Source organism: Peromyscus eremicus, chromosome 19 (assembly GCF_949786415.1).
Source record: "Peromyscus eremicus chromosome 19, PerEre_H2_v1, whole genome shotgun sequence".
NCBI classification, from domain to species: domain Eukaryota; kingdom Metazoa; phylum Chordata; class Mammalia; order Rodentia; family Cricetidae; genus Peromyscus; species Peromyscus eremicus.
This window is the reverse complement of record NC_081435.1, coordinates 50,324,952-50,350,484: the sequence shown is the minus strand read 5'-3', so window position 1 is coordinate 50,350,484 and position 25,533 is coordinate 50,324,952. Positions and strand designations below refer to the sequence as shown.

The 25,533-nt window shown below is 38.7% G+C and overlaps 1 protein-coding gene across 6 annotated transcripts in view; it reads left to right on the top strand.

The window, feature by feature from the left end:
• Window positions 1–22,952, top strand: part of Spink7 (serine peptidase inhibitor Kazal type 7) — a 38,619-nt gene extending 15,667 nt beyond the window's left edge. For 2 of the 6 annotated variants that reach the window (XR_009375301.1, XR_009375303.1), the window contains exons 3-5: window positions 13,205–13,230; window positions 15,445–15,575; window positions 22,776–22,952. The gene's annotated coding sequence lies outside the window, so the exon portion shown is untranslated. Of the gene's footprint in view, window positions 1–11,709; window positions 11,882–12,211; window positions 12,479–13,204; window positions 13,231–15,444; window positions 15,576–22,775 lie in introns of those variants that run through there. The other 4 variants (XR_009375302.1, XR_009375304.1, XR_009375300.1 and 1 more) reach the window with 3 other exon arrangements.
• Window positions 22,953–25,533: the final 2,581 nt, after the last annotated feature.

Sequence of the window (25,533 nt, the reverse complement as noted above, 5' to 3'; positions counted from 1 at the left end):
GGTCTAATGAAGAGCTGAACAGCCAATAGCTAGGCAGGAGAGGGATAGGCAGGGCTGCCAGGCAGAGAAAATAAATAGAAGGCAAAAAAGAGGAGGAAAAAGAAAAGGAGGAGAGGAGGATGCCAGGGGCCAGCCATCCAGCCACACAACCAGACATAGGAAGGAAAGAAGGAAAGATATATGCAGAAATAGAAAAAGGTAAAAGCCCAGAGGCAAAAGGTAGATGGACCTAATTTAAGAAAAGCTAGCTAGAAACAAACAAAGGTAAGGCAGGGAGATTATAAGTAAGAAAAATCTCTGTGTATTTATTTGGGAGCTGGGTGCCAGACCCCGCAAAGAGCAAAGAGTAAAAGAGTAAAAAAAAAAACAGCAAGCAAAAAGTAAGTACACCAGTAGTTTTTCATAGAGCCATGGGTGGCTTTTTAAATTTAAATTTAATTTTTAATGTTTTAATTGATAGAGCATTATATCGCTTACCCCCCTTTTCTCTTTCCAACCACCCTCAGCTAACTTCCCTTAAATTCCTTCATGCCCCACTCTCACACTGGTAGCCTCTTTTCTTTGATTAACATTGTTACATGTGTGTGTGTGTGTGTGTGTGTGTGTGTGTGTGTGTGTGTGTGTGTATACAATCTGCTGAGTCTATTTTTGTCCATGGTATGTATATAATTTCAAGGCTGATCACTCTGCATGGAATAACCAATAAAGAGGCTCATCACTGAGAGAGGCTAATTCTCCTTGTCCTAACAGTCATTAGTTGCCTGTAGTTCTTTGTCGAGGGGTGGAACCTGGCATAGTTTTACTACTTCCACATTAACACATCCATTGATAGTGCCATTGTTCCAGTCTTGTTTGTGCAGCCATTTCTAGGAGAGACTATTCCACTGCAGACTTCCTGGTGTTCTGGCTCTTACGTTCTTTCCCCAGTGTTCCTAAACTGTAGAAGAAAGGACTGTGATGAAGATGTAGCCACTGGTACGGATTTTGGTATATTGATACAAATTCAAAGTTATTTTCATTGCTCTATATGTATTTTTCCTCCTCATTCTCTCCTTTCCTCCTGAGCCTAGATTTCTCTAGGAGAGAACGAGGGAGGAAGAGGGGGAGACTCCTGGGGCCAGCCAGCCAGAGACAGAGTAGGACATAAGAATGAAAGAAAGGTAAAAAGCCCTGAGGCACATCGTAGATGAAGAGAAATGAATTAAATTAAGTTATAAGAGCTAATTGGACAAGCATAAGATAAGGCTGAGCAGTCATAACTAGTAAGAAGTCTCCATGTCATGATTTGGGGGCTGGTGGTCAAAGAAAGCCTCCCACAGGAGATTTTATTTATTTTTATCTCATGTATAAGTATTTTGTCTGCATGTATGTCTGTCCAGCATGTGTGTGCAGTGTCCCAGAGGCCAGAAGAGGGTACTGAATCCTTGCAACTGTATTTAAAGATGGTTCTGAACCACTATGTGTGTGCTGGGAATCAAATGTGGTCCTTAACCACTGAGGAACCTCTTCAGACTAAATTTCTAGTTCTTGATCCACTCACATACACTTGAACTTTTAGTTAGCCTTGTTTGGAAACAATCAATGTCAAAGAATCAGGGACCACTCAGTCTGCACACCAGCAGATGTTTAACATACTCACACAGATCATAATTCTAGTGCTTCAAGAATGCCAGATGTTTTCCTAGAGAGAAGAAGCAGACTCCCAGGTGCTTGTCTGTCCCTCTGATTTGCTCCTTTCATTACACCACCATATTTGAGCAGCTCATTTCCTACTGGAGAGTGTGCGTTCACGGTGTGTTCAAACCATGGCAGCTAGGATCAGCGAATGCACGTATAAGCTTAGGGCCCATGCTATAACGTGTCCTGGAAGTTGTCCTGTTGAAGAAGAATCTAAATAAAAAAAATCAAATAGCAAATGATAACAGACACCCTGATCACGGCACCAAACCCACATGAAGATGAAACTATTGTGTGAAAGTGAGTGCTGAACCCAAGGACCTGTCTCTAAAGCTTTGTCATACCGTCATTCAGTAGTTCTGGGGTCTTGGACAAATTAATCTAAAGCCCGGTCTCTGTCTTTATAAAATGAGATGACACTGCCCTCCTGAAGCTTATATGTTAGTCAACTGACTCAAAAGATGTGAACACACTAAGGAATGTTAATATGCCAGCCAAATGTAAACTAGTATTCATTTAGGTCATATTACATAATCATCTCTCAAAGGAATTTTTTCTCAATGACTCACTAAGTCTTTTTAAACTTGTTTGGGGTTCTGTTCATGGAAATGGCCATTTCTTAATAGAGATGACACATCTGGAGAGGAGGGAACACAGAACCTAAACGGTCTCAGACAAGTCAGAGCAGCTCTCTTGCCTCCATATCACTGCCTTCCACCACTTTCGGTACTTCAAGAACAATTAGCCATAGTACTTCCATTTGACTTCTCAACCAAGAACCTGTGTCCAGAAAATCCTAGACTTCTTTCACAACAACGATAAACTACTCTGATTTACATTGTTATTTACTTTTCTGTCTGACAATAAGTCCCTGATCACCTGATCTCAGGACTGGAGTCAACCATTCACCCCCAACTCCCTTCTGTATAATGAAATTTTCTAAGAGGTCCCTGGAAGGTGACTGGCGTTCAACTAATTTCTGTTGTGAACAGAAGTCCTCTTGTCAGAAATAATCTCTGTTGTGAACAGAAGTCCTCTTGTCAGAAATAATCAGTCAGGTATGCTCATGACAAGTTTGTGTCGATATTTTATTTAGAAATCAATGTTGATTAACTAATTTATGACCAACACAAGATTTAACAATTTTTAAACTGTGTCATGCACTTACCCATTTCATGTTTATTGAGGACTCGAACATATTTTGGAATCATTTAGTAAACTTATCTTCCATATGAAGATAAATATAAGGCCCCTTTTCTGTGCTCCACCTTCCCAAGAAGGACAATCATGATAATCCCATTTTTGCTGTGGGAGTTGAATCTGGCAATTATTTTCTTATACAAAGCATTGAAGAAAGCCCCAAGTCAGTTGGCACAGATTAAGAGCTGGGGGAAAAAAAAAACTCCAAATGAGTCATTTTGATTTTATTCTATATGAAAACCTGTTTGGGGGAAAAAGTGTCTATTCTTACAAAATGTTGTACATAACTAATAAATTTACATAATCCTAAGTTAAGATAACATGTGTATTAATTTTCTCATTTTTAGGACATAATGACAAAGAAAAAATCATTTAAGAGAGACAGTGTTTACTGTGGTGCACAGTTGGACAGGGCATAGTCCCTCTGGTGGTAGAAACATGAGGTACCTTGTCACATTGTGTCCAGTCAGGAAGCAGAAAAATGAATCCTGGTGTTCAGCTGTTATTTTTGCTTTTCCTTTTTCTCTTTTTCTATTCAGTCCAGAACTACATTTCACGGGAGGGTGCTGCCAGCATCATGGGAGGTGCTGGCACTTCAGTTTAAACCTATTTGGAAATGCTCTCACAGATCCACCTAGAATCAAGTCACCTAGATGACTCCTAATCCAATAAAGTTGACAGTCAAGATTAATCATCACAGATGCATTTTTCTATCTACAACAAAAGCTCTTCTTTTCATCCTGTATTGTGTAGAAGATGTAATTTAGGATCATACACAGTCATCCAAACTAAATGTGTTTTGCCATATAATTTTGTGTTTTGCTAAGAATTAACTTTTTTATATCAAGGCTGCTTTTACGGAAGTTGTTTTACGTTCAAATGATTATTAATCAATGTATATAGAAGAGAGGTCAAAAGCACCAAAGTCAGGATTCTATTGGCCTCCAGCTTTGTCATAATACGCAAATGGATGAGTCACTTCATTTTCTGTGTGTCTCAAATCTCTCATTTTTACAAAAGGAAATATTGCTTACTCACAGCATTATGGTGAATACAAATACCACAATTCTTACGATGAACTCAATGCAGCCCTTTGCTTTTGGTTATAGAATGGCTGGCTATTATTACCATAAAATGATTATGTGAGGACTTACTCATCAAGAACATGATTTAATCATTTTATTCTGATTCAGTAACATATTTCATGTTAACATATTCCAGAGAATTTTTTATACAGTAATAAAATCCTTCAAGTAATGTGCAAGCAATTTAAGAAATACCCATGGCTCTCTTTGAAGCTATGCCTCATAAGTAAGGGAACAATAAATTAACATGAAGGTTAAGAATATGAACTTTGCAGTCATGGGCTTGGGTCCAAGTAATAATATATTATCAATCACTAGCTGTGATCATGGACTATACTTTAGGAGAGTAAGAAACAGTCTCATCTATAGTCCAGGTATTGTGAGCAAAGGGGTAGATTGGGAAATAAGATACCCAATCTGATATGATCCAGGAAAGAGCTTTATTGTGCAGGGTTGATGCTCACAGGCTCAGCAGACCTCTGTCTAGAAGCTGAATCCCAAGCTCATTCAGTCATCATTTTCTGTATCCCATTTGTCCCTTTGCCTCCATGCACAATGTCAGTATATTCATTTATAGTCAGTCATAATCATTTATAATTCTATTGGTTCTTCTAAATACATTAACAGAGGTTGTGAAAAGTAAGCTGAAGATCTCCACCTGCTGCAGATTCTACCATAAGTTCAGAGGTGAGAAAGAGGCACCCAGACACAGCATAGGGAGAGGAAGATGGTGTGGACCAGAGCCAGACTGAGACTCATAGAAAGTCTTAGCAGTGAGCTAGACAGGGATTGATGAAGACTTATGTATAATCCTGAAGCTCAAGAGAGCTGACCAAGGTCTAACGCATCCCACTATGGCAGCCCTTTAGAGCTTCCTACTACATCTCCCTCTGATCCTCATATCCCTTTTAGAGTTGTGGAGCATCAGTTTGGTCCATACATTTGTATTTCCAGAGCATCATAAAGTGGGCTGTGATTTTTTTTCTCATCCATGTTCTTTTTTTCTATGAGAGTGGAAATGAATCCTCTGAGGGAATCAGGAGAGGAAGGATCAGACAACCTCCCAGAATTTGAATTCCTTAAAGTTGGAACACTATGCTCCAAAAAGTCACTGGCATTCCAGCCCTTCTTTGATGTTTAAAGATGTAGTTAATTAGGATCCAGGAGACCCTTCGATCTGTTCAAATCTTTCACAGGAAAGAATTGGAAGATGGTTCTGGGACCATTTACAATAGATAAATGCAATATATCCTGTGTAAGAGAGCTAAAGGAGTACGAATAGATGCTTTTGCCATATTATCAGTCAGCTGGAACTGTGGCAGTCAGACCTACTGCAAAGACTCGAGCACAAAATATTAAAACAATGAAATCAAGGGGTTTCGGCACATAAGGAAAATAAGCAAGAACAGTTTTTGTAGGTAGTCTAATCCTTCAACTCCCACTAGGAGCAGGCTGGTAAGCCACTGGAGTAACCAGGGTGAGGTGTCCTTCTCTGGAGTTACAGCTTGTCCACTGCAGAAGGTCAATTTACATGAGAGTGATGGGTCAGAAAGGCATTCCTAGTTGGGAGAAGCTGGCTTCATTCTACTGTGGTAGATCCGAGAGATCCCCACTGCTTCCTTTATTGCAATGGGAATGGATTGCTGATAAGCAACCACATCCATCAAGGATTCCATTCAGTTGTTTTAGTTTTAGCTTTTGCAAAGGGATCCTGTGCCTTACTCCTAGTTGTTAGAGTTTGGCCTCATATTTTTATATGGTTAGCTATTCTTTAAAAATATATTTTAGTTTTGAAATTAAAATGTAATTACACCATTTCCCTCCATCCCTTTCTGACCTCCAATCCTTTCCATGTTCCTCCTCTTGTTCTCTCTCAAATTCATGGCCTCATTTTTTTTAAAACTGTCATTATACACATGGTGGAGAGATTTCTCAGTTCACATAATTCAAAATTTTTAAACAGTACAGTTGAAAAGTAAAGTGCAACATGATAAAATATGGTGCATTCTGATTTGGCAAGTGCTAACTTGGGGAGGCATTTGAATTTCTGCTGAAGGGTTTCATAACCTCTTTTGGTTTTTTAAAGACGTTTTTGTCTTATTTTGAAAGGACCAAGCAGATGCCATAACAAGCTGATCAGGCTTCTCTCAGAGATCAGGCCTCAATTTCATGAGACTGAGCAAGCAGTTTCTGAGAGAGCCATGAACAAAGACAATTATGCACCTGTCAGTAGGAACAAGGGAGATAGGACACACCAAGCCAGCTCCCACAGTCAATATGTGCTGGGCCAGCCAGCCTCCACAGCAGCTCAAGGATAAAGCCTGGGACTTGTCCAGGCCTGCCCCCAAATGGATAACTGTAATCCCCCAACTAACCCTAGCCAATTGAAAGTTACTAACATGATTGCCACTTGCATAAACCAAGCCTGAGTCTGTTCCTATGTAGTCTGTAGACCCCAAGACACCTGCTCTTGCTTTACCCCATATAAAAACTCTGTCCCATGGTTACTCAGGGTCTCTCCTGATCTGCTGTTGCTTCTGACAGACTGAGAGGCCTGAGTTAACTGGAAATAATAAAAAAAAAACTCTTTGCTTTTGCATCGGATTTGGTCTCTTGGTGGTCTTTGGGGGATTCTGGGTACAACTTAACCCTTCAACCCCTGAAGAACCTTGTATTGTCTTCTCTGAAACAATATTATGAAGAGTAAAGTATATCTTTATATACAAAGCATACAAATATTGCCTTTTTCTTGTTAAAATCTTATCAGGTGGGTTTCTGTTTTATCTAGCATTTCAGCTAGTGGCATCTAGCAGGCTAGACAGTCCTTTAAAGGCATCTCAGATATAATTGATAGATTTTGTTGATTATTTAATATTTTTATGTAATTATTGACCAATAGAATATAGTTTATTTGAGTCTTGTAACGATTTGGCTTTTAGCCTTAGATTCATTTGGCATGCCCCTAAGAACATGTATAGAGTCAATGCAGGCATCAAGGGCCCTGGAAAATAAAGGCCAGAGTGTTGGAGGAGAGAGTGTCATTTTCTTCGGTGGTGTACCCACTAATAAGTCGCCCTTGCTCTAATAGATTACCTTCTACCCAGGCTTAGGCAAGGACACCTCATATTAAAGTAGTTCATCATATGCAAAAGGAGAAAGGCAAATGGAGAGGGCCTTGTGGGCTCCAGCAGAAGAGAGAAGAAAGAGGGGGATGAGAGAAGGAAATGGATGTGTGAAAGTATCAAATAATAAGAAATTTAAAATTTTTTTAAATTAAATAGCTAAATCCTCATAATCAAGGTAGCTTAGAACCATTGATAAATATTACAAAATATAAAATATTTACTCATAATAAGTTGTGACTGGGAGAAGAATAGTTATATATCAAAGATTTTGAACCTACCAGAAAAATCTAGCTCAAAAATTTAGTTTTTTCCAAGTTAAAAATACAGATTTCTTCTTTTTTATGTTTAGGGTGTATAAATAAACTGCATGTAGTTTTTTTTCTGTTCGTTTGTTCTTAGAATTTAATGTGTTATACACTTGCTCTCAGGAGCAGCCTCCTCCTGATATACAGGATTTTCAGATGAATACTGTTTCTCTTCCCAAAGCATAAGCTGGTTGCGATTCTCCAGCTTCACACCAACTGCTCCATTTTTCCCCTCAGGAAGCCCATCAAGCTGTCTGCTGTGCCCCAGTGAACAGCTGGGGTCTCGGGGAACCCACTTCTCTTCAGTTTGCATTGCACACTCCACAACAGACCCAGCAGCTGGAAACAGGTCTGATACCTTGTTCTGTAGGCTAAAAATCTGCAGACGACCCGAGTGCTGAACCTAACACGGTTCGCTGCACTGGAGGTACCACAAGAGGGTTTGGGTACTTATCCAGACTGAGACAGTATGCTCAAAAAAAAAAATTTTTTTTTAAAGGACGTGACGGTATCATACCAAGAAACAGAATACAACTAAAGCCAAATCTTCAAATGCACATAACCACCAGTTCTTAAAAAAAAAATGTTATATGTGATGGGTAACATGTGTGTGGTATCCTTGACATTTTATTCAGCTTCTCCCACCCTATGCTTTTCCCCCAAATTATAATCTCTATTTTAAAAAAAGAAGCTTTTAAGTTATTTTGATTCTGTTGAAAACAAAGTAAAACTGTAACTTCAAGGGATTTGAATTGACTACGGCAGACTGGGAGTTATTTTTTTTTCTTTTGTATATTACATCACCAACTATGAGAATCTTCATTTGTAGTCACTCGCTTGGGATTCACGGACAAGCAGAAACAAGTTTCCTGAATCAGGATGGTGGAGCATGAAATGCCTATAGAAGCTGAGAAAACGCCTGTAGACTTAGCAACTGTCATTTGTCTTTACTTTCTTCTTATGAAGCAAATGTTGATGAATTGAAATGTTTACCCTTGGAGGGGTAAAGTGCTTCTGAATACACATGAAATATGATTATTTCTCAGGAAAAGAATGCCTTTTTATATACTTAATTACTTTTTAAATAAAATGGACCTAAAGAAAATTCTTAAATTTCAGAATATTTTAATGGTCAAAAAACCATTAGATGTTACTTTTGCTAGAAGTTTCTTTGTTGGCTGAAAGTAAGAATTAGTAGCTCAAAGGGCCTAAACCACGGTTTTTGTTCTTGATCCAGCCAGGGAAATAAATTCTGTGACTTGTTGGTTCATATACGTTCATTACTGAAACCTGGAAAAATAAGAAAAGTTTTCACATATAAGACAGAAGCCTTTAGTTCTGGTAACTAGAAAATGTTTTGTTTGTTTTTTCTTTTGTCCAGAATCTTCTGCCATCCCTAATGTATCACATTGGCAAGTGTTCTGAGTCAGGACTCCCTATTTCCACCCTCCACCATGTGTGTTAGTCTGAAGTACCTAGGAAGAGAAGCAAATCATTGTTGTACAAATGCCAATAGATCAAATTTTATCTCTCTGTTGTTTTTAAAAAGTTGATCCCTAATAACAAAACTCAGTCTTACGCTACTGCTTCAGTACATAATCATTGATATTCTCTGGTCATTCTTGACATTCTTGACTGTATCATCCATCCAATAAAAACTTACTGAGCTTCTAAAGCACTGTGGTGCACTCTGGTGGAACAGCAGTAAGGAAGTGCAGAGTACCCCTGCTCTCCACGGGCTCTCTTTCTGTTGTGAAGTTGCCATGTACTAGGAAAGACATCACAAGAGCACCATGTATTACATTTAACAGCCATCTAATTTCATCTCACTTCCCTCTTGAAAAATCTCTAGGGAACGTGCTTTGAGAATTCTCCTTTAATATGAAAACTATGAGAAGTGGTTCCAGGCGTATGCTGTGGGGTTTGGATGGTTTGGGTGATGGGTCTTAAAATTCAACTCTCTTGTTTGAAAGAATGAAAATACAGGGGTGGGATGGGGGAACACTTCCCTACTTGGTCACTTTCACCTTCGAGCCCTCACTGCTCTTCATCAACTCAGCATCATGTGCCTTTTGTATCTGTTTTTATCTTTTCCTCTGTCTTCATCGTATAGCTCCCATCTGCTGCTGTCTTTACCAGACAACAGTCCCTTTGACTTCCTGCCTCCTAAGGAACACCGAGACACTGTCATCTCAGAGATGGTGGCATATTATTTTCAGGTACAGGGCAATCTGAAAATTCATTTTATGGCTGCTATTAAAGCATGTTTTCAAAAAAATGCCAGGTGAGATTTAGCATCCCTGTGATCGTAACACTTAGAAGACTGAGGCAGGGGGTTGTGAGTTTGAGGCTTGAGACCAGCCTGAACGGTGTAGCTAGTTAGACTCTATGGGAAGAAAAAGAGAAAGGGAGAAAGAAAACAGAAAGTGAGATAGTGGAGGAAAGAAGAAAAGAGAGAAGGAAGAGAAAGAAAGGGGAGGGAAAGAGAGAAAGAAAAGTAGGAGGGAAGGAAGGAGGGAGGGAGAGAGGTTGAGGGGAAAGAGGGCAGAAACCATAAAGCCACAAGATTACAGCATTAGAGAGAAATTTCTCCTTCAGCTTACAATTCAAAGAGAAGGCTGAGTCAACACCTCTAAGAGATGATGATTAAACCTTTGATTTTACCTCAATTGCCTCTAAAATAAGGAATTCAGGTCCCCACAATTCAGCCCGCTTTTTGTTAGGCATGTTGAGTATTCAGAAACATTATTTGTTCAGATAATCTTTTGAGCAACAAGAACTGACACACAAGCGCCAGGCTTGGGGCTAGACGCACATGATGCAGTAGACTAGGATATGCCCTGACCTCTCTGTGTTTATGTTGATTCAAAGGGCTAGATCACAGAATGGTTACATTCATGAGTTCTGGATTTGAATACGGCTGCTGCTAACTTCTGTGCTAGGAACCTAGAGGGAATCCCGTATTCTTTTTTGGCATTGGTTATTTCAGCTGTAGAATCAAGACACTACGAGTTATTGTGAGACATGATGTGAAGGTCAGCTACCCTTCCTTCTATCTTCACCCTCAAACTGAAAAATGAATTTGGTCTTCTACTTGAAAACCCCACGGCATTCAAAGATCTTCTAGTGTCTTTCTGAATCTGTACTTCCATAGCAAATTGCCCCAGTTCTTCTACTAGTCATAAGACTTAATGTCCAGATTTTTGGCCATGTTGGCAGCCCACAAAGTCCCACTCTAAGTGGAGAATCCAGAACTTACCATGATATCCCAAATATGGCCTGACAGGATTTGTCCTAATGTATGTCCAAAGTGATTTGTACATCATGCCTCACAATCTGGAGATGACTTTCAAAGTCCACAAGACTGGCAGCTTATATCACAAGTGGGAAACCGAGGCTCTGAAAGGAGGCAGAACTTACCCCGTTAAAACTGTTTGGCCAAGAGTGGACAGCTAAGCTTCTTGATCTCACTTTTCTTTTTACTCTATTGCTCTGTACAAAGAACCATCTATTCCAAGACAGTTCACTCTGGCCAAACAGGCCATAGTACTCATAACTTCATGTTCCTAGGAAAACTGAGAACAGATCTTAGGTTTTTTTTTTTTTTTAATCTTAACTTTCTTAAAAGGTAAGCTTGATTTTCTCACGGTGTCATTTTCATAAAGATCTGAGCTAAGCTTCATTGAATCTGTCATGTTACACCCTTCATTGTAGAATCACTGGTGTGTGTGTGTGTGTGTGTGTGTGTGTGTGTGTGTGTGTGTGTGATCTTCAAATCCAAACATAATAATAGAAATAGCATATAATGCTCTTGAGTTTCCATGGCCAGGGCTCCATTTATCTAAATGTCTTGGGTTAAATTTGGATATGTCCAGAGAGGTAGGAATGGGTATGGTAAGGGATAATAAAGTAGTAATTGCCTCTAGGGAGTATTGGAGAAAGGGATGGAAGATAACCCTCTAGTTCAAAGTTGTGGATCCATATTCTATTAGTTCTTCGCTCTGGACACACTGAATCAGAATCTTAAGGTTGAGGGAAAAGAGAGTAGAAGGCAAACATGTAAGCTTTGCAAAAAGAGTCCCCAGAGCTACTCATTCTGAGTTAGTGTTTTATGCCTTCGTCTCCTCCTTATAGAGAAAAAGCAGAATGCACTTCTATGCAACCAAATGACAGTCAAAAAAGGAAACAGAACAAGGTATCACTCTAGTCTGTCAACAAGAAACGTTTTCTCTTGGAAGTCTTCTCGGTGCTTCATAACATGGTGACTTTTGGTGTCACGTGGCAATAGAACACTTGCAGAGTGACATCATAATAAGGCTTGAGGTTTTCACAATGGGGCCATCACCACTGGTTTCATAGCAGAATCTACGTCTAGGGACTTGCTAAGAAACTCCGGGCTGAAGGAATCCAGGCAGAGGAATTGCGTTGCTCTCCATGGAAAAGTCAAAAGCATTCTTCCTGGCTTTCTTGGCTACTAGCTACTTCTTATGTAAGAATCTGTCAAAGAACTCCAGGGAAGGAATGAGCATTTAATATTCCAGGGTAGGGGAGCAAATAAATAAGTACTCCTATTTAGATGTAGAAATTTTTGGAAACTTGAGTTTTTTCTCTGAGATGAATAATTTAAGATCTTAACCAGAATGGATATGAGTGGTTAACTCCATTTTTGTCCTTTTTTAAAAAATATTACAAGAGATCTACCACAGACAGCTTTAGACTCAGGTTTTTAAGCAATGGCCTATGAGGACGGCAATCAATAGATGAGAGATAATTTGGCCTCTGTGTTGACTATCAGTGTTTCTTTCACTCTTCTTTCTAGTTCTTTCCCCTTGACTCTTACAGTGTGTAGCTGGTGTGCATACACAAAGCATTCTGAACAGAGCAGCATCAGGTTTGAAAATAGCATACTATTAAAGGACTATAAATGCTAAGATCTCTTGAACGTCTCAGCATGAACCTGACAACAATAGAAGCAGATGGTGTGATTTGTCACATCATTGGGAGAGCAGAGGGACGGGTGAAGGGATGTCCCAGAAGCAGTGCTCGAAAGAAATCAAGGTTGTGAAGTAGAATGTAAACTACGAAGGTAAAAGAAGTGTTAATAATGTGGGTAACTACTGTCATAGAATTTCCACAAAAAGAAGCTTCCTTATCAACAGGTAGAAAATATATAGAGAGAAAGATTTTATTAGAGACAGAAATAGCCAATGAAGGTGGTGTCTACAGGGTCTGTCTACAAACAGCTAGGATGATATGAAGAATTCATCCTTTCTCTGAAACAAATCTACTCAATACCTATGTATCCCAGTAGTGTATGACATTGCTGAGTCCCTGATAATGAAGCTTGGGTTTACGTCCCCCCTGCCTAAGGTCAGCACTAAATCTAGGAATAGATCAAGGCTGAGTTTTCAGACAAAATATTAAGGCTTTTTAAAAAGGTATATTCTTTTATATGTTTGAGTGTTTTGCCTGTTTGTATGTCTGTGTCTGGTGCTCATGAAGGCCAGAAGAGGGTATCAGATCCTCTGGAACTAGAGTTACAGATGGTTGTGTGTCGCCATGTAGATGCTAGAAATCGAACCCAGGTCTTCTGTGAGAGCAACAAATGCTCTTACCTGCTGAACCATCTCTCCACCCCAAGAGGGTCTTGAACAAGAAGAGAGAAAGGAAACAAATGTGGGGATGAGGCATGTTTTGTAACTCTGTGTTAAGGAGACAACTTTCTCAGTTCTATGGTCAATATTTATGTGACTGACAGTGAGCATTTCAACACCTCATTGTTTTATTAGATATTTTAACATTTTTATTACAGATGTTATTGGTGACACATCTCCTCAGGTAAGTTCACTTCTGTATAATAATAATTTTCCACTCTTGTAGTTTCTTTTATTTTAAACCATGTGGAACAGTTAGCATCTGGCCATTTTCAATCTTCATGATGTCGGTTTCATATGATCAGTATCACTGTCAAAATCAATCCTGGGGATTGATCAGACACTCTCATACCCCTTTACCACTGGCAAGGGAAGTTCTTAATTTTTCCCTGTTCAATGTCTCCTTTCTTCTTCCTATCCCACTGACTCCCTTACAGTCAACCTGCTTCAGTACTGGCACACCACAGTCACTTGCTTTAGAAAACAGGGTTTTCTTGGGACCAAAATGTGCTCCTTCCTGCTGCTCCCTTTGTACCCATGGCTGTTTCCAGGTCACTGCAAAGTTAAGTGGTTACAGCAGAAGCCAGAGAGCTGAAAAAAATCACAAAAATATTTACCACCTAGCTCTCAAGAGAAAACGTTTGCCAACCTCTGTTTTAATCTTGAGAATGGAATCTGCACAACATAAACCTAAGTGAAATGTCTTTCTGCTTAAAGCAGTGACTCCTAGTGTTGCCAGGATGATGTTCTGCATGCTTCACAATGCCTTTTCTTCTCTCCTAGAGACACCCCAACCTATTTTTTCTAGATTCTAGTTAATAGTGTTTGGGGACACATGCTATTTCAATTTGTGTTATTGAGTATATAATTTTATCTAATTTTTAAATATATATATATGCAAAACATTCATATGCATAGAGTAAAAATAAATCTTTAAAAAAAATAAATTTTGGGGAAAATTATTGCATACATGAATAACATATTCATATCATCCTCTCTCCCCCCAAACCACAGGGAAACATTGTCTTATAAATTTACTTAAAATACATATACTTCTCTCTAATTAAATATTTTTGTGGAAGCCAAAGAGATTGCTCAGTGGTTAAGAGCACTGGCTGCTCTTCCAGAGGACCAGGTTCAGTTCACAGAACCCACCATTCTTAACTCCAGTTCCTGGGGATTCACCTCACTTTTCTGGCCTCCATGGGCATTAGACATGTATACAGTATATATATATGTGCAAAACACTCATATGCATAGAGTAAAAATAAATCTTTAAAAAATAAATATTTTTCTTATGCCTATATACAACTTTAGATGTCACTTTTGCATATTTGAATGCCCCATTAAAGCATCAGTTCTTGGTAGACTCTATCAAACATACCATTCTGACTTAATCACTGAAAAAGAAGATAGAAACAGTATTTCCCTAAGAGAAGTTGAGTAATGTCGTTATTTTACTTAATATGATAATGAATCTTTTGTCTCAAAAATTACTGATATCCTTTAATGTTTTAAAAAAATGTAACCACAACTTCAAATTTATTATTGACAATTATGCCTAAGGAAAATTCTTTGCAAAGTTCAGAAATTGTCAATTTAAAGAAAAAAATATTTTAAAGAAATACATCACACGAACTTGGAAGGAATCATAAAAGAAGTGACTGAAGCTTAGGCAACAGTTCTGTAATGGGAGGTACTGGAGGCTTCCCGAGCACAGAAAAGCCTAGTGTGCTGTCCACTGCATGTGAATGTCCTGTGATCTCCACTGCTAGAGTGAGTCAGTGCTACAGCACCTGCCTGATCAGTACACTACACAGTGTTCTTCTGATTCTCCAGCCTTCCTTCTTCCTGTTGATATTCTAATATTCACAATACTGCAGGGAAAGCTTATATCACTTTATGCTGCTGAGGAAAACAAAATAATAGATAAATATTAGAATGATTTGACCATCGCAACTCCTTCCCTTTCTATTCCAGAAACCTAATTCCCAGAGGCCTGAACTACAGCCAGTGTTTGGGATAAGAACAAATACTATATTCTGTTCCAGAAGCCACAGCTAAAATATGGCTTTGAAGAAATAAAACCATTGCCACAACAACTATAAAATGCTCAGTCCTTATTATTATTTCTCCCAAATGGTTCTCTTCCCTTCTAACAGATTTCCCGTACAGCCTAGGGTCTGGGCTACATGGCCTCAGTAACCTTACAAAACGCTAATCCCAAAGGTACTGCTTGCTGAATTTATCAAAGTATAGTTTTGATACTTGAGGTTTAAAAGGGAGACATTTTACCACTGCTCTCCTTTGCATGAAAGAAAATACCCAACACTTTATGTTAGAAGTCGTTAACAGATCATTGGGGGATAGAAAGTTTAATCTGTGAGTTTTGTTTTAGGTCATTTCCTGCAGTCATTATCAAAAGAAGTCTGTGCAGAAGAAACGCATATGTTCCATAAGAGTCAGCCCATTGTGTGCTTCTAATAATGTTACATATCCCAATTTCTGCGTGTACTGTTTCATCAACATGTAAGTTGGCACGACACCCAAATCAGAACCCCTTAGAGAGTCTAATGTGTACCTGACTCATAACAGCTGACTGATATTTACTATTTTGAAAAAGTGCATATCAATTACTCGTGATATGATTCTGTAATCTTTGGCAGGTCTGAACTGGCTGAACTTGAGGGTTGTGGGTGATGGAGAGGATAGAAATGGACACTGAGTCCCACCTTCATGTTCATAAGAGAAGCTTTTCTGAATGTGCTCTGAATATTAGTTTTACTAAGAGAATAGATGTCAAAAGTTATCTTCAAAAATGTTGGAAAAAAATCACCCTTGGCAAGATCAGACCAAAGCAAGAAGTCTCAGTATTCCAGGTCAGAAGGCTTTAGGATGAGTCCTATCCCTGCCGTAAGAGAGACTGAGAAGTCTCCTGATTCCTCAAGCCTTAGCTTCATACCTCCACTCAGTTTTTTCTTCACTCACTCCTTATGCTCCAGCCACACTAACTCTTCTCCAGTTACTTTCAAACATATAGAGCCTGTTTCTGTTTCTGGACAAAATTTCCTCCTCTCCAAGAGGATGTCCCCAGGCTTTTCCCAGGGCTATTGCTTCTTCTTCATTTGTACTTCAACCTAAATTGATCTCTTTTTTAAGTGGTAAATCTACCTTCCCAGAGAAAAAGAGTCTTCCCTGAACACAGGTACAGTTCACCTCTGGTATTTCTCATATTAAATCATAACTTTCTTTCATAATACATGTAGTCCCCCAATATTTTAATTTTCTGTTTCATATTTCTAATCTGTTGCCACACATAAGCTGCGTAAAGTAAGAAATGATATCTATTGTAGCACGAATCCTAAAGGGTCTTATTAATAAAAACAAACCTGAAGCCAGGTATTGGGGTGAATGCTGGAAGACCAGAGAAGCAGAACAAGCCACAGCTATCTCACCTCACCAATTCCTCAGCTAATTTTGTTTCCTCAGACTGGAAGCCTCTCAGTCTTCATCCAGAATGAATCTCAGCTGAACTGTTGCTCAAAAGCCTAAAAGCTTAACTAACTCTAGTTCCTGGTCCTCATGCCTTATATACCTTTCTGCTTCCTGCCATCACTTCCTGGGGTTAAAGGTGTGAGTCATCATGCCTGGCTTTTTCCAGTGTGGCTTTGAACTCACAGAGATCCGGATGGATCTCTACCTCCCAAGTGATAGGATTAAAGGCGTGTGTGCCACCATTTTCTGGTCTCTGTATCTAGTGACTGTTCTGTTCTCTGACCCCAGATAAGTTTATTAGGGTGCATGATATTTTGGGGAACATAATATCACCACAATCTATTGCTAGATTTTGTAATAAGTGCTTGCTAAACAAACTAAGAAACTAGATGCTTCTCAAGAGTGATTATAACAATGAGTGTAAAATTCACTTCAAAATTTAAAGCAACCTTTTCAGCATTTTGTTTTTGTTTTTTTTTTTGTTTGTTTGTTTTTTTGTTTTTCGAGACAGGGTTTCTCTGTGTAGCTTTGCGCCTTTCCTGGAACTCACTTGGTAGCCCAGGCCGGCCTCGAACTCACAGAGATCCGCCTGGCTCTGCCTCCCGAGTGCTGGGATTAAAGGCGTGCGCCACCACCGCCCGGCATTTATTTAAAAAAATGTTATCACTTGACATTTTGCTTCAGTCTCTCATAACACATTGTTGGAAATAAAGACTCTACTATGAGAGACGTGGGTTGTGATCTCGGTTTATGTTTAAACTATGTGGTTTAGGACATCTTAATCACATGCTTACCCCCAGAGATTGGCTATGTTCATTGAAAAGATAATACATAAAGAAGGCTTAGCATGGTGGGCCTTAGTAAATAATAGCCTACATGACTTGTGGTGGCTGCCAGCTGGAGACACAAGCATCCTGGTCTTCTCAGGACTAAGGGTTTTCTTGGGATATGATGCTTTGACCAAGGATGGTAATGAAAAACCCAGAATGGTTGACGGCTTATTGTCAATTTGTCTTCACAATCAGTGCTGCTATTGCTCTTTCCATGTTTACTGACTCATTCGGGCCAGTTAACCCGTTCTACAGTCTTCTCCTACAGTACTAAAGTATCTTCTGGATGATCACAAGGCTTCATTTCTCAGGTTTTCAGGATAATTCCATGACATGTATAGGAAGTCCTTTGAAGAACTAAGTGTGTAACTGTTCTTCTCCCAAACTTAGTATTGACCCTCCACTTCTGTCCTATGTTAAGATTCACTGTCTAACCTCCTCTCCTGAACCTCAAGGGCTGTGGCAAATAAAAACCTCTTAGGCTTAAGAACTTCAAATTTAAATACAATACACTTTAAATTTTAATACAATAGTAAAGAATAAGTCACATTTCTTAAAGGCTACTACTACTTGATCTCAGGGCAATCATTTAATCTGTCTGTCTGTCTGTCTGTCTGTCTATCCATCCATCATCTATCTATGTATTTTTCTTTTATTGAAATAGATTCTTTTCTCATACAATATATCCTGACTACAGTTTCTCCTCCCTCTACTCTTCCCCACCTCGCCTCCCCTCTGGATCCACTCCCTTTCTGTCTCTCATTAGAAAAGAACAGTCTTCTAAGAGATAACAATCAAATGTGACAAAATAAAATGCAATAAGATGAAGCAAAAACTATCACACTGAAGTTGAACAAAACAGCTCAACAGGAGGAAGAGTCCCAGGAGCAGGCACAAGAGTCAGAGACCCACTTGTTGACACTGTCAGGAGTCTCACAAAAATACTAAGCTAAAAGCTGTAATATATACTAAGAAGACCTGGTGCAGATTCCTGCAGGCCCTGTGCTTGCCGCCTCAGTCTCTGGGAGCTCATATGTACCTTGCTTTGTTGATCCAATGAGCCATGTCCTCCCTGTGTACTACATTCTCTCGGGCTCTTAATATCTCTGTGGAATTCCCTGAACTCTGAGGGGATGGGTTTGATGGAGACCACCCATTTAGATTCTCTCTCTGCACAATGTCAGGCTGTGGGTCTCAGCATCTGTTCCCATCTGCTGCTGGAGGAAGCCTCTCTGATGATGACTGGATAAGGCACTGATCTATGAGTATAGCAGAATATCATTAGGAGTCATTTTATTGATTTTTTTTCTGACCAGTAGTGTCTGGTTTTACCCTATGTCTCTGGGCTATCTAGTCTCTGGTTCTTGGATACCCTAATAGTGTCAGGTATGGGCATTCCTTCTCATGGAGTATGACTTAGGTCAAATCAGGATAATTTTCATAAAAAAGAAATCAACCCCTCTAACCCTGGACAGCTAGCACTTGGAAACTTCTAGCCTACTTTCTGCTTTTACATTTGACCTATTCTAGACAATTTCTATAAATGAAACTATATGAAGCCTTTCATTTCTGGCTTTTGGTTACTCAGATGAGTTTTTCAAGACTCGTCTACACCATAGGGAACATTAATTCTTCATGTCTTATTATGGCTGAATAATATGACAATTGTATTTACTCTTTCATCCATTCATGGACATTAGGTTGTTGTCATTTAGGGCCAACATGAATAATTTTGCTATGACTTTCACATACAAACATGTACTTAGACATATACTGTTGATTTTTCTTTGAGCATAATTCTATGAGTAGACGTTTTAGGGAGCATATGGTAAGTTTATGCTTAACATTTTCAGAATCATCAAGCTGTTCTCAAATCAGATGTAATGTTTTATAATGCCACCAGCAAGATACCTTTACCAATGCTTGTTATCACCCATTATTTTGATGATAATCATGCCAATGAGTAGGAAGTGGTACCTGACATTATGTCGTGTGTTTCCTTAATGACTAATGATAGGTATTATTTCGTAGACTTAATAGTCATTTATATGCTTATTCGGACTCCTTTCTTACTCCCTACTCATATCGGTGTTTTTACAGCACAATTGCAAGTATCCTTTATTATGTGTACAATTTCCATAAGCTATGTTGAACTTCAAATCTTTTCTCCAATATGAGGGTTGTCTTTTCACTTCACTAACCATGTCCTTTAAGACACAAAAGATTTTAATTTTGATGAAATACAATTGAACTATTACTTGTACTTTGGGGGTCATTATTTAACTCGGGGATGTGAAAATTGACTAGTATGTTTTAATCCAATAAAAGAGTGATGGATTTTACTTCTAAGTCCTTGAAGGTTTATTTTGAGGTTTGGTTTTGCTTTTGTTTGGGTATGTTTACAGTGATGAGGATTGAATATGCTGGGCATTATGAGATTTGGACTTTTAAGTGTTTTTGAAGGTTTTGCACACGTATATACGGAATATTGAGCCTGTTCTTCATCACACTCTCCACTTCCCTTTCCTGGCCTTTTGTCCCCTAGATGTTTCACTTGTGTTTTCATTCCATGTGTTTTTAGATATGTACACACACGCATATATATGTGACTCGATGTGCACATGTAAAACTACAAACTATCAATGAGAAAAAGCATAGAGAGTGGGGTTGACTTCATTTACTTAATATACATTTTTTTTCAGTTGCGTTCATTTTCCTGGCACAGTTTCATTTCTCTGTGCAGTTTATTTGGGTTTTGTGTGATGCTGACAGTGTTAGGGCATTCAGCTTTATTGTTTTGCACACGAACACCCAGTTGTCCCAGAAACACGGTGAAAAAAGCCAATTCTTTCCTTCATTGAGTTGTCTTAGCACTTTGATTCAAAAATAGTTTGGCTATAAATATTCCGTTTCTGAACTCTCCGTTCTTCTGGTGCGTATGCTCTCTATCCCACTACTTCGCTACCTTCATTACTGTAGCTTCTTCTCTGTGTTTGGAAGTAGGAAGATTGGGCCCTTTGTGTTGCTGTTTCAGCTTATTTGGTTATTCTGTACCCTGTGCTTAGGAAGCAGTAGAGATGTTTTCGAGGAATAATTCTCAGATGTCAGCACCGTAGCTCTGAGAGTAAATACTAGGCAAAATGAAATGTGACAATACCTAGCTTCTATACTTGATTGTGTATTTATAGTTAATATTTTCTGAGAAGCACTTGGTTATGCCAATGCAGCTGTGTTGCTGCAGGTACAAGGCAATGAGTGTCAGTGCTCCAATGCCCTTTCCTGGCAAATATTTCCCACGCTATTTTTCAAAGAGTTCTTAGCATCTCTTCGTACAGTAATGAGATTACAACGTGTAGTTTTCTCAAATAGAACGGACATCTTTCACCATGGTGGTGTCACTTAAGAGCCTGTGTCTGTGGCATGCCTTGATCTTTAGTACACCTTTGTTCTCCTGCTCATCTCTCTCTCTTCCAGGCCAGTCCCGGAATCCATTCTATGCCTCCTGCACCGTTTCAGAGGAGTTCCCCCATAACAGAGAGTGTCTGATCCACACTCTCATAGTTAGCTTCTTTAAGCCTTCAGCTTTTCTCTTCTTGGATTTCTCAGGAATTAAAAATGTGAGCCCAGGCCATATTTGTGATAAAGCAAGAGCCCAGAGCACTCCTCACACACATGCCTCCCTCCTTGTTCAGGCCACAGTAATGCTTCTGCTGAATATTGTACCCAAAGTCTTTGACTTTATGTTTTGCTTAAAGATTCATTTGTTTATTGTAGTGTTTGGAACTGAATCCACTGTGTTACACATGCTAGCGATAACTATACCATTGAGTTACAATCAGATCCCACATAAACCAATATAGTTTAAAAAAATTATTATGTATCTAACGTTAAGTTTCTGAAAAACAACTGTGACATAACATTAAGTTTTAAAAGGAAACTACCACATGATATATATATATATATATATATATATACATATATATGTATATATATATATATATATATAGACAGGACTTTATATACAAATAAGCTAATATAAAGTATTAAAAGAATACATGATCATAATCTTTTTAAGACTTAATAATATATGTGATTTTAACTTAGAATGTATTATATACCAGATACTGTGTTTGGTTCCACTTAGGAACTATCTTCTTTACTATTCAAAACGGTCTTACACAGTAGATATAAAGATATCTAATTCTCATTTTATATGTCATAAAACAAACCTAGGGAGACTTGCGACTTGTCCAACTTAGAAATAAGCCTGCAAATTTTATCCATATAAGAAGCAGGCTTAGCTTCCCATTTTATCTCAAGAATATAAATTAATATCTGTACAGAAATCTAGAGTTTTACAAAAACAGTTTCTTGGACTGAGAGCTGTAGCTCAGGGACCAAGTCCTTGCCAAGCAGACATAAAGCCCTAAGTTTTATCCTGAGCACTGCAAAAACTTTCTTAACTGTCATTTGCCGTATGAGTGTTTAACAAGCATGTGGTGAATTCCAGACACTGGACTGGAGCTAGGTGTAGTGAAAGAAAAGCAAACATCAAGGAAGATGCTGTTACTCTCAGACTTCAATTAATAAGGATACAAGCCTACATCTATGAGAAAACAATTTCCCAAAGCAAGGCCCTTATAATACTCATAGCCATAATATGTAGTAGGGTAGGCATGGAGGAGTCATTCCCTTTCATATATAAAAATGGACTCCAAACTTAATATTCTTGCCCAAGTTTTTACTGGGTGTATTTATAGAAAAGATGTTTCATCATTTCAAATGGGTTTCATATGGGGTGTTTTTTGCTTTTAAGAAGCTAGCCCACTTTTATATAAAATATGCCTGTAAAGACTATTGACAGCAATTTCGTGTAAGATGTAGTAATTGACTTTCCCTTGTAATTATGAGTCTGCTGATACATTTTCACTGATTTTTCCATAACTCCTCTGTTTTATTGCTTGACCATTACGGTATTTTTCTCATGCTAGGTGATATTCCTGTTTACAGTTTATTCAGCATTTCTACAGAGTCTCCCAAAATCTGTCAGTAGGTTACCAAAATTGTCATAATTTTATAGATCTGATCATTAAAATTCAGAGAAGGGAAAAGATTTTCCCAGGATACATAAACTCTTTCTACCTCTCAGGGCACAGGTTTCTTCTGTCTTTGCTAAAATCTATTATTATTCACTATGGTTATAAAACAAAGGGATCTCCATGGCAGAAAGGTGTGATAGAAATATTTAGTGAGATGAGAAGCAAATCTCAGTAGCTCAGGCCCATGTGTAACTCAGGAGCTTACAAATCAAGGCTCCCATCCCTTACTATACAATTAGACGAGGAAGGAGCAAGATTATATTTCATACAAATTGTGTATAAATATTTATATCACTTTTCCTTAGAGCTTTGGATTTCACTCTTCGAATCCAATTCAATGGAAAATGTCTGAAGCCTACTTCTTGACTATTCTTCATTCAGCATAAGTGAGACATTTGAATCAAGCATCATCTTTTCTTCATAAGGCAAAATTCATTATTATTACCTTTAAAAATCAATAAATTTTATCTTGTGGAAAGCTCTTCTTTGGCTTGAGATATAATTAATGAGACATGTGGAAACTGTTTGATTTTAGAAATAAACAATAAATTGAAAGTTCTCCCTGATAACTAAGTTTAAAGAACCAATTGAACTACTGGTCATTTTGCCAGGAAGTATTATTTTTCATGGGAATCAGAAATTTGGTTAGATTCTTGGTTATCAATAGTAACAAAAAAAATGCATGCACTTCGGCAGCTTACACTCCAGGGAAGAAACAAGAAAACACATAATTATTTAACAATATTATACAATTGAGAAAGAGGAAAGCAAGACAGTCTAGCTTCCTGTTATGTATGAGCCTTATGATAAGATGAATAGTTCCACAGAACATTCATGTCTGACAAAGTCACTTTGTGCCTATGATGAATCACAACAAAGGTTGAATAACTGATTAATCATGTCTGAATACTGGTAAGATATGCACATTATCTAAACCACAGAATATCACATACACCCCTATATTAAGACTAATAAAATGACTGGTGTTTCACCAATTATTCTTACTTTTTCTTAAACTCAATCATCCTTCTTTCTAATTAAGGTTTCTGAAGACACCCAATTGAAAGATTGTGTCTACTTTATGAGAGTACCCAGTCCAAAGCAAAGCCTCCCTTCTCTAAAACTTCCTCAGAATGAGCTCAACAATACAAACTCCTACAGTAGGTTCTTTCTAATGCCTTCTTATAGGTATGTTCTGTGGCTCTCCAAGGTATGCCTTCTCCAAGGCTGTGATGAATAACAACCCAAATTTGTTCAATGCTTAATGTGTTCCTGGTGCCCTTTAGATGAGACCATTACAAATGTAGCACTTGATCTCTTCTGTTCAAGAAAGTTTCTTCCTCTTCTTCCTCTTCCTCTTCTTCTTCCTCTTCTTCGTCTTCATCTTCTTCCTCCTCCTCCTCCTCCTCCTCTTCTTCTTCTTCTCTTTCTTCTCCTCCTCCTCTTTTTTATTCTCCTTCTCCTTCTTCTTTCTTCTTCCTCTTTCTCTTCCCTTTCCTCTTCCTCTTCTGTTCTTCCTCTTCTTCTCCTCTCTTCCTCCTCCTGTTCTTTTTTCTTCTCTTCTTCAAGGACATCTACAGAGTCACAAAGACTGAAAATAGATTTGATGAACAAGGAATATTTGTTGATTTATTGGTCCTTTTATTAACTTGTACACAACCTTGTCCTCCAAACAACCTAAGTGGTCAATATTGTTAATGCAGTCAGGTGCAGCAAAGAATGATGCTTAGTACTGCTAATAAAGCCAGCATGCTGACCAAAGAGTAGGTGTGACGGTGGAGCACTAAGGTGGGGTGAGGGAACCCAAGTAGCACTGATGTTTAAGTAATACTGCTTTCCACACAATGGGGGGGGGGGGCTCCACTTCCCTTTTGTTTATTATGACTGGCATATCAACACCTGCTGTCAGATTCTATCTAACTCTTCTGTCACCATGAACATCTTCTTCTCTGCTGGTGTCTCATTCTCACCCCCACTCTCATCCATCTTCTGACTACAAAGCTCAGCCTAGTCCTAGAATCTGGAGATTCCTCCTTTTCTTCCTTTGTCTTGAAGACCTTGAGACTCTAGTTAAATCCTCACATAAATCCATATTAAGTCATTCTTTGTCGAACACAATAATGCTTGAGTAAAATACTAGCTCCAAGCCGGGCGGTGGTGGCGCGTGCCTTTAATCCCAGCACTCGGGAGGCAGAGCCAGGTGGATCTCTGTGAGTTCGAGGCCAGCCTGGGCTACCAAGTGAGTCCCAGGAAAGGCGCAAAGCTACACAGAGAAACCCTGTCTCGAAAAACAACAACAACAACAAAAAATACTAGCTCCATACCAGGCTTTTAAAGTACATGGGAGTCTTGATTTTATTGAAAAAAAATTTATACAATAGATTCTAATGTTTTCACCCTTCTTTAAGACTCCTCCCCCAACTCCTCCCAGACCCTCCCCACTTTCCCAGTCACCCAACTCCATGCTCTTTCTGATTTTCTCCCTTGATTTTTATTTATCTCTGTGTCAAGAGATACTACTAGCATTTAGAGCCACTACCAGCATTTAGTGACTAAAGCCCTGCAATGTCCTGTCCTGTTGGAAAAAAAAAGAGCCTCCAAAATGCCAACTGTGTTCCTATGAGAAACAACTAACCCCCTAGATGACAACTGTCCATTATGTCCATCCCTTCTGCTTCTTGTGCCTACATAAGTTGCTGGTAATTAATGACAGCACTCTCCACTGAGCTGGGTGTGGCCTCAAAATGTCTCTCAACAGAGCAACTAGGCACGCTTAGTTGCCATCAGACTCCAAGGAAGAGAAACATTTACCACCTCTGTTCTTACCTTTTTCTCTTTAAAACCAAGTGTTCATTATGGGTCTTTAAAACCCTACTGTACTATATCCTTTCTATTCCTTTAGTTATGTGAGTCCTTCCAAGTCAAAGGCTGTTAGGGAAGGGCTCTGCTGCTGAGCAATTATACTTTATGGGTTATACCTTCCCAGTTGGCGTCCGTTTTATGGATGTTCAAAGTTAACGTAGAAAGTAATGCATTTTCTTATGCAGCCAGCAGGCGCTTTTG